We start from the raw sequence: 9746 nt of genomic DNA on the forward strand, positions 1-9746 counted from the left end.
CAAAATCCATAATAAATTTGTGTAGTATCCTATCTAAGTTATTTTGCAGAGAAAATAAAGAAAAATAATGTGGATCTAAACAATCACTGAATCGATTGGATCGAAGCTTTCGGTGTCGCAAAAATCCTTTCAATCGGATCTGCTCCGAAACGCACAACTGGTTGTTCGGTTCACCACGCACCCGATGACAAACACCGCAGCCCTTTTCGCGACCAACACCGTGTCACGGATCCGACTGCTCAGATCACGCGCGCCACCGCGATGTCGCCAGTGTCGCGCACCCTCAGGTCGTTCACCAAAACGGCGCCGGAATCTCCACCAAAGACCGTGTCCACGCTCTTCGCCGTCATCGTTTTGTTTCGGTATTGTTTTTATTTTTTCATTTATTCTTTTCTTTTTTGTGGAGTTTTGACATTTGTTTTATATTGAAGGAGAAAAGAGAAAAATGGTGGTTCTTGTTAAAAGAAGAAGAAGATTAACGTGGTGAGAGAAAGAGGAGTTGGGAAATGGAATCTAATTTCATTTTTTGTTTTCAACAAATAACTTGCCACGTGTCATCAATTCAGTGGCCATAGTTTTGTTTGAAAAAGTCATTGTGTTTTTAATATTTTTGTTATGTCAATTGCATCATTTTTGTTTATTTTTATTTCCTAACATTATCTGTTTAATTTTAGAATTATTATGGATTGGTTTGAATGGGCCTGCTCCAGATAGTCCATCGATTTGCTCTTTACACCCTCTATCAGGCGGACCACTCCCTCCTTGCTGCTATGGATTCGCTTTGGGCCTGCAGTTAGAAGCCCAGCGAATTCCTTACCATGCACCCTCCATTTTTACTGTTTTTTTTAGCCCATTTTATGTGATTGATTAGTTTTATTTAATACTTATTTTTAATTGATTGAAACATGTTTCTATAACAAAAATACCAAAAAAAATGCTGTGATATATAAAATACAAAAAATATTATTAGAGCTTAGATATAGTTAGAATTTATTTTCCCTATTAAAAAAAAATATATACAAAAATATATTTTATGTTTAGATTTTATTTTCATATTAAAAATACCAAAAAATAAATATTAGTTCATGTTAATCTCTCTTTAGAATTTATAGTTTGTTTAGATATTTGTTATTAATTTCTTGATTAATATTTGATTACTAACATTTGCTTTGTTTTGTGAGGTACCACTCCTATGGTTTTGGACTTTCTTATGGACATTAACTACTAAATTCTGTACATTTATATATGTTAATTTCCGCTTTAATATTTATTTTTTTTGGTTTGTAATAATTTTTTCTCCCCGATTGGCAATTTGTAATCCCCTCCCTGAAGCGATGTAATAGCGTAGGAACCTTTACCTTTCCGCACTTTATTTTCTGCACAAATATTAATTGTTAGATGTATGCTAATAGGATTGTATGGAAAGACTAAAACTAAACATAGTTAACTTAATTTCAAAGATAAGTATTCGAATCTAACACACTTGCACTCACTCACCCCTAGGGTACGCTCCTCTTCGGTTGCCTTCGATGTAGAGGTACCCATTAGCAAAGGTCCCTCGATATAAAATCGTCACTAAGTCCCTCGATGACCCTCGATTGTTGCCTACGAAAAAGTGACGATCGTCCCTTCGAAATTGCTAAGGGTACCTCTATCATGTTGCCTTCAACGACCTCGATGACCCTTCGATGACCCGCACGTCCAATATAAAGGATTTCCTACTTCTACATAGTATGGAAAGACTAAAACTAAACATAGTTAACTTAATTTCAAAGATAAGTATTCGAATCTAACACACTTGCACTCACTCACCCCTAGGGTACGCTCCTCTTCGGTTGCCTTCGATTATAAGGTCGCGTCCCTCGAAATGTAGAGGTACCCATTAGCAAAGGTCCCTCGATATAAAATCGTCACTAAGTCCCTCGATGACCCTCGATTGTTGCCTACGAAAAAGTGACGATCGTCCCTTCGAAATTGCTAAGGGTACCTCTATCATGTTGCCTTCAACGACCTCGATGACCCTTCGATGACCCGCACGTCCAATATAAAGGATTTCCTACTTCTACATAGTATGGATAATCCTAGGAACTTTAAAAATTACAGAAAAAGACCAGTTAACTAGGGTAGTTCTCTTAACCTGCCTAGCTCAATAAAAGACATCTTTTCACGACTATTTCAAAAAACTAAGGCTACGCATTTACGCTAAAGTCCTTATATTTCTTTTCAACTCAAAACAAACAAACATGAGCTAAGCAAGTTAAGAGCCCGTAGATAACTACGGATGAAAAGGGTGCTTGCACCTTCCCTTTTCATAACTTACTCCCCGAGCCCGTTTTCTCTCAAATAAGGTCTTTTTCTGTACTTTTTACCTTTCCTAACATTGGACAAAATAAAAGTCGGTGGCGACTCATGCTCACCGCAACATTGTTGCTTATTAAAATAAAAGTCAGTTCACCGAGTTACAGAACTGGCGACTTTGCTGGGGACAAATAAAAAGAGGGGTTTACCTTAGGGCTTAGTTCATTATAAATGTTTTCAATTGTTTGTTTGTATGCTTTATTCTTAAAGTTTGTTTGGGATTGTTCTGTGTGAAAGATCCTAACCCGGATCTAGTGTACCTTAAGTATGTGGCATGAGACCAGGGAAACTGTACGACATGTATCGTTATGGTTGAACTGGTGGCCACCGTTAGTGCGACGCTTTGGTTTGTCCTGATGGCCCTTGAATCTGATCGAGGAGACATTTGGCTACCGCGTGGTGTCATGAGCACTAATTCGCCCTTAGAACCTTAGTTGAACTTGACTTTGGCTTATAAGAAGTAGCGAGATGGCTGGCTTTGGATTCCTGACTGAAGCCGGTTGATACTCGATGCTACACTCATTGAGATTGGACTCAAGGGATGCTTTTGGCTGGCCGATTGAGTGCTATGTTGAGACAATGCCCGTGAGAAAGATCAGGGATATGAGCACCATAGAACCCGGTTACTCTTTTAGGACAGGTTGAACCAACTAAACTTCAGTGGGAGGGTATTTAACTATGAACTTCATGCGAGCCTCTAAACCTAAGAACACTTGTGTGAGTTGTTTGTATGTGCTGCTAACCCTTTTGTTTCCTTGCAGGATATGTTTATCCCCTAACCGCTTGGTTTCCTCGCAGGATTTGTTTATATCCTAACCATTTGGTTTCCTCGCAGGGTTTGTTTATACCCTAACTTTTTGGTTTCCTTGCAGGATTTGTGTGTACACTAACAACTTGAACTCTTTATAGGACTTACTCGTTCTCATCACCTAACTAACCTTTTTCAAGGATCTCAAGTATTTAGGGCGCGCAATTCCAGGTGCCATCCTTAAGAGCCAGATTCCTAACAAGGGGCAAGAGGATTTATTTTCCTCTAGCCACGTGTCTTCGGTTTATAGGCACCATACCTATCAAGGGGCAAGAGGATTTATTTTCCTCTAGCCATGTACCTTCAAATTCAGAGGTATCCCGAATCAGAGGCTATGACCCACTGGATATGGTGAGCCTGATTCTTAAAGAAGGACGTTCAAAGACGGAAGTCGAAGTTCTTCAACAAAACTGCAACTACATGTCAATGTTGCAAACTGGGTTCCAAAAAGATCCTTGAAAGCATTGCATATGCATTTGCATACATATCATTGCATAACAGGTTTCCAGACAACGAGCTTCTCATTTCCTACCTCAAATCCCTAAAGCTTGATACTTACAACACCTTTGTGGCTTCGTCAGAATCTTCTTCTTGGAAGTAATCTGTAGTTCAGATACGAACGTTTGGTTTGGTTTCCTCTCTGGGGCACTTGGTCAGTCGATCGATAATTGCCAACTAGTCCGAGATAAGGTACAAGACCTGATTAATGCAAAGGCTATCATATTCACACCTGCAGGCCATATTTGAAGTCCTCCTTCGACTCAATGGACCTTCTGAAGCAATAAGTCCATACGGAGAAAATCTCCTCAATATTGGCAATTCGTAATTTCTCATGCATTTTCATGCGTAATCTTTCTTGTTCTTGTTCAATACTGTCTATATGCAATACTTGTTTGTTTTTTAACTATAATAACGATGCATTGGATGTGTTTGTCTTGAAAAAATTCATTCGCTCTCGCTCTAATATGTTTTATTTGCTTGTGATATCAAACTTTCAATGATAAAGCGTGATGACTCTGAAGGGAGAATGACGAACGCATAATACCAATAATCTCAAATGGTGTGCTTTCGAGTAAAACCCTGTTGATGATGTACAGGCATTGTTTCAAATTCCCAAACACTGGAGATATAAGGAAGTTAATCCCTTGCCAACCCCTTTTGAGCCTTGAAGTAGGAGTTTCTTTTCTATACGAAAAAACCCTCAATTTAACCTAGGGGCAGGGTAGTGTTCAGTTAACCTGATTGGGTGTTCAAAATTCAGGAGGAGCTCGCACCTAAGGAAACAAAAATGGTTATCCTTCAAAAGGTTGAGAAAAAGTCGAGACCGCAATGGTCATCTCTCGCACAATAGGAGGTCAAAATATGACGGTACAACAACGACTATCCCTCGTCAACCAAGAAATGACGCAGTCACAATCTTTCCAATGATAATAAATTGAAGACGTCTCATACGACTTGTTCAAAAAAAAAAAAAGAGAGAAAAGAAAGCCCGCTAAGTCAACGAACTTGAAAACCAGCGACTTAGGCAAAAATTAGGGCATCCCGCTGGACATCAAAATAAAAAGAATTTGTCCAGGCAAAAGTTAGGGAAACAAAAAAGAGATCCTCAACAAAAGGGCAAAGTCGTGTGACTATAAATTCAAAGAACAAGTCGTGTGATCAGACACAAAATATGAAAGGTAAAGTGACTGCCATGTCCAAATACCTAATTGATTTCTCAATCGTCTCAAGCTCCTCTTGAAGGATGAATGCTCGCGTCAAGTTAACTGAACTTAGGTTGAAGAACATTACGAAGGGGGTGGGCACCAATAAAATTTTGAGCCTAAAAATCCTTTCTTCTAAAAAACCGTGAACCTGACCACGTTACAACCTATAAAAGTCCTAATTGAGTCAGGGTTAATTCGAAAGCATACTGTAACGAGAATACGGTAAACTGACTCCAAAGAGTTTTTCTAAAAACGTTTGAGTTGGTATCACATCACCTTTCATAAAATAATCGATGTTTTGACATCCTTTCAAAAATTTCTTTTTTAAACTTCAAGACAAACATGAACTTTGCATTAGAATTATATTTCTCATACTAAACATTCTTTGCATATGAACAAGTGGTTGACACCAGGAAAGCTTCCATCATGAACTGCAGATGAAAATTTTAATCCTTTCAAGGGACAAGTTGTCTTCAGAACTCCGTTGAGTTCAAGTGAGAATATCTCAAATTCTGATCACCCTCAGGGGCACAAAAGCAGTTGGATACTCCGTTGAGTAATAGTTCAGTCAATCTGGGGCAATGAGGTCAAGATTCAAGGGATCTCTCAAAACTGCTGAACAACCAGGAGAATTCACCCAAGCATAGTTGAAACTACCTCCGACCCAGATCAATCAGGGGCATTGTTCCTTAAACTCATGATATTGGGCCAAGTTGCTTATAACAGCACAAATCTCAGGAAGTCCTCCAGACAGACAGAGTCGCTTCAAAAGCACGTCAAAAGCAGAAATATTTCCTACGAATGACTCATTTGGTTAAAACACCAATATGTACAAGGGGCATGACATGTTATTGTCCAATTCATCTGGGGCAGTCAAGTCGAGATTCAAATAATCTCTCAAAGGCGCTGAACAATCAGGGATTTATTTTCCCCGCCAAATACCGCTACAATTTGCTGTTAGCATTCATACATCATACATTTCATGGCATCTGCATAGCACTCTCATTCATTTCAAAAAACATACAATACATTACATGCATCATGACATTGCACAAAAGCTAACTTTTCCTTTCAGGTCGACCAACCGGTCATGAAAATATCATTTACAAAACCAATTTCTATAAAATATACAGTCTGGAAGCTTGAACCCCAGATTCTCAACAGATATGTTCCGGAAGCTTGAACCCCGGATAATCTGAAATCTACGACAGAAACGTTCCGGGAGCATGAACCCCGGATGTTCTAAAATCTACGGCAGATATGTTTCGGAAGCTTGAACCCCGAATGATCTGAATTCTACAACAGATATGTTCCGGAAGCTTGAACCCCGGATAATCTGAAATCTACGACAGAAACGTTCCGGAAGCTTGAACCCCGAATGATCTGAATTCTACAACAGATATGTTCCGGAAGCTTGAACCCCGGATAATCTGAAATCTACGACAGAAACGTTCCGGAAGCATGAACCCCGGATGTTCTGAAATCTACGGCAGATATGTTTCGGAAGCTTGAACCCCGAATGATCTGAAATCTACGACAGAAACGTTCCGGAAGCATGAACCCCGGATGTTCTGAAATCTACGGCAGATATGTTTCGGAAGCTTGAACCCCGAATGATCTGAATTCTACAACAGATATGTTCCGGAAGCTTGAACCCCGGATAATCTGAAATCTACGACAGAAACGTTCCGGAAGCATGAACCCCGGATGTTCTGAAATCTACGGCAGATATGTTTCGGAAGCCTGAACCCCGATTGATCTGAATTCTATGGTAGATGTTTCGGAAGCTCGAACCCCGAACATCTATGAATCTCTATTCCAGATATACGTTTGGAAGCTTGAACCCCAAACATTCTGAAGATCTATCATATACGCGCCATGGGAAGCATGACCCCCCAGGTTGCTGACAATCATCTCAGTTAGGTGGCATCTCTAAGCCATCTCAGACAGTTCTCTGTCAACCTCCGGATGGCATCTTTAAGCCCATCTCATACAAAAGTCCCTCCATCAACAAGGGCAAATTTCTGGGTATTCTAGTGTTCAATCCTCTTCCACCTTCAGATTCCGATAGGCACACAAGCCAATCTACATCCTCAGGTTTAAGAAGATTGAACAGGGGCAGCTGTCATACCCCAAAATTTGCCCACACTTTTCAAAAATTCAAAACTATTTTTCAAAATTGGATTTTTATAAAATCTCGGGTTCATTTACATTGACATCCTGAATTTTATAAATATTCGATTTAAAGTCTATTTTAAAATATAATAGTTTACTCTTAAATTATTATATTTTAATAAATAGCAAAATGCTTATTGATGCTTCATATACTTCAATTGGCTTTTTATTTCAAATAAATAATATAGCACAATTGGTAAGGAAGTAAGGTTTGTAGGTACAAGGTCTCGGGTTCGACTCCCACTTCTTACATTTTTTATTTGTTTCTATAGTTTTAATTTTACTCTCATTTATATTAAAAAAAAACATAAAAAAAAAATGTCCTCTCATTTATATTAAAAAAAAACATTAAAAAAAAAACATTTTTTTACCATTTTAATTTTGATTTTCGTATTAATTAAATAGTTTTTTTTAAAAAATAATCAATTTTTACTTTTTATGCTTTTTTAGCCAAAAAATCAACAAAAAAAACATAAAATATTGAAAAATCCCAAAAAAAGAAAGTTTTATAGTCAAATTTGTTATTTAATAATTCTCAATCAATTTCAATTAAAGTTTTTATTATCTTTGTTTTTACCTTTTTTAATTCTAGGTCAAAATTTGTACACTATAAAACTAACCTATCATATACTATTCCCCTCAGAGACGTACACTCACAGACTAACAATATTTTTTTTTACTTACACTATTCACGTACATAACAGTTCCATAGTCCCCAACCCATTTTTTTTATTACACATAATTTCTCACAAAAAAAATACATACACACATCTTAGCATTATCATATCATCAATCTCCCTCACACTAACTTCTAACTACCACACTTTTACCATTTCCATTTAAATATAATTCCAACAAAATAATAACATCATATAAAACAATAACGTATGCAATGAACACAATACAAACTTTCTCTATTTCATCAATTAACCATTAACAAACTTTTTTCCATCTAATCATAACTTGAATCAAAATCCATAATAAATTTGTGTAGTATCCTATCTAAGTTATTTTGCAGAGAAAATAAAGAAAAATAATGTGGATCTAAACAATCACTGAATCGATTGGATCGAAGCTTTCGGTGTCGCAAAAATCCTTTCAATCGGATCTGCTCCGAAACGCACAACTGGTTGTTCGGTTCACCACGCACCCGATGACAAACACCGCAGCCCTTTTCGCGACCAACACCGTGTCACGGATCCGACTGCTCAGATCACGCGCGCCACCGCGATGTCGCCAGTGTCGCGCACCCTCAGGTCGTTCACCAAAACGGCGCCGGAATCTCCACCAAAGACCGTGTCCACGCTCTTCGCCGTCATCGTTTTGTTTCGGTATTGTTTTTATTTTTTCATTTATTCTTTTCTTTTTTGTGGAGTTTTGACATTTGTTTTATATTGAAGGAGAAAAGAGAAAAATGGTGGTTCTTGTTAAAAGAAGAAGAAGATTAACGTGGTGAGAGAAAGAGGAGTTGGGAAATGGAATCTAATTTCATTTTTTGTTTTCAACAAATAACTTGCCACGTGTCATCAATTCAGTGGCCATAGTTTTGTTTGAAAAAGTCATTGTGTTTTTAATATTTTTGTTATGTCAATTGCATCATTTTTGTTTATTTTTATTTCCTAACATTATCTGTTTAATTTTAGAATTATTATGGATTGGTTTGAATGGGCCTGCTCCAGATAGTCCATCGATTTGCTCTTTACACCCTCTATCAGGCGGACCACTCCCTCCTTGCTGCTATGGATTCGCTTTGGGCCTGCAGTTAGAAGCCCAGCGAATTCCTTACCATGCACCCTCCATTTTTACTGTTTTTTTTAGCCCATTTTATGTGATTGATTAGTTTTATTTAATACTTATTTTTAATTGATTGAAACATGTTTCTATAACAAAAATACCAAAAAAAATGCTGTGATATATAAAATACAAAAAATATTATTAGAGCTTAGATATAGTTAGAATTTATTTTCCCTATTAAAAAAAAATATATACAAAAATATATTTTATGTTTAGATTTTATTTTCATATTAAAAATACCAAAAAATAAATATTAGTTCATGTTAATCTCTCTTTAGAATTTATAGTTTGTTTAGATATTTGTTATTAATTTCTTGATTAATATTTGATTACTAACATTTGCTTTGTTTTGTGAGGTACCACTCCTATGGTTTTGGACTTTCTTATGGACATTAACTACTAAATTCTGTACATTTATATATGTTAATTTCCGCTTTAATATTTATTTTTTTTGGTTTGTAATAATTTTTTCTCCCCGATTGGCAATTTGTAATCCCCTCCCTGAAGCGATGTAATAGCGTAGGAACCTTTACCTTTCCGCACTTTATTTTCTGCACAAATATTAATTGTTAGATGTATGCTAATAGGATTGTATGGAAAGACTAAAACTAAACATAGTTAACTTAATTTCAAAGATAAGTATTCGAATCTAACACACTTGCACTCACTCACCCCTAGGGTACGCTCCTCTTCGGTTGCCTTCGATTATAAGGTCGCGTCCCTCGAAATGTAGAGGTACCCATTAGCAAAGGTCCCTCGATATAAAATCGTCACTAAGTCCCTCGATGACCCTCGATTGTTGCCTACGAAAAAGTGACGATCGTCCCTTCGAAATTGCTAAGGGTACCTCTATCATGTTGCCTTCAACGACCTCGATGACCCTTCGATGACCCGCACGTCCAATA

The sequence above is a fragment of the Vicia villosa genome, linkage group LG1 (genome assembly GCF_029867415.1).
Source record: "Vicia villosa cultivar HV-30 ecotype Madison, WI linkage group LG1, Vvil1.0, whole genome shotgun sequence".
Classification (NCBI taxonomy): Eukaryota; Viridiplantae; Streptophyta; class Magnoliopsida; order Fabales; family Fabaceae; genus Vicia; species Vicia villosa.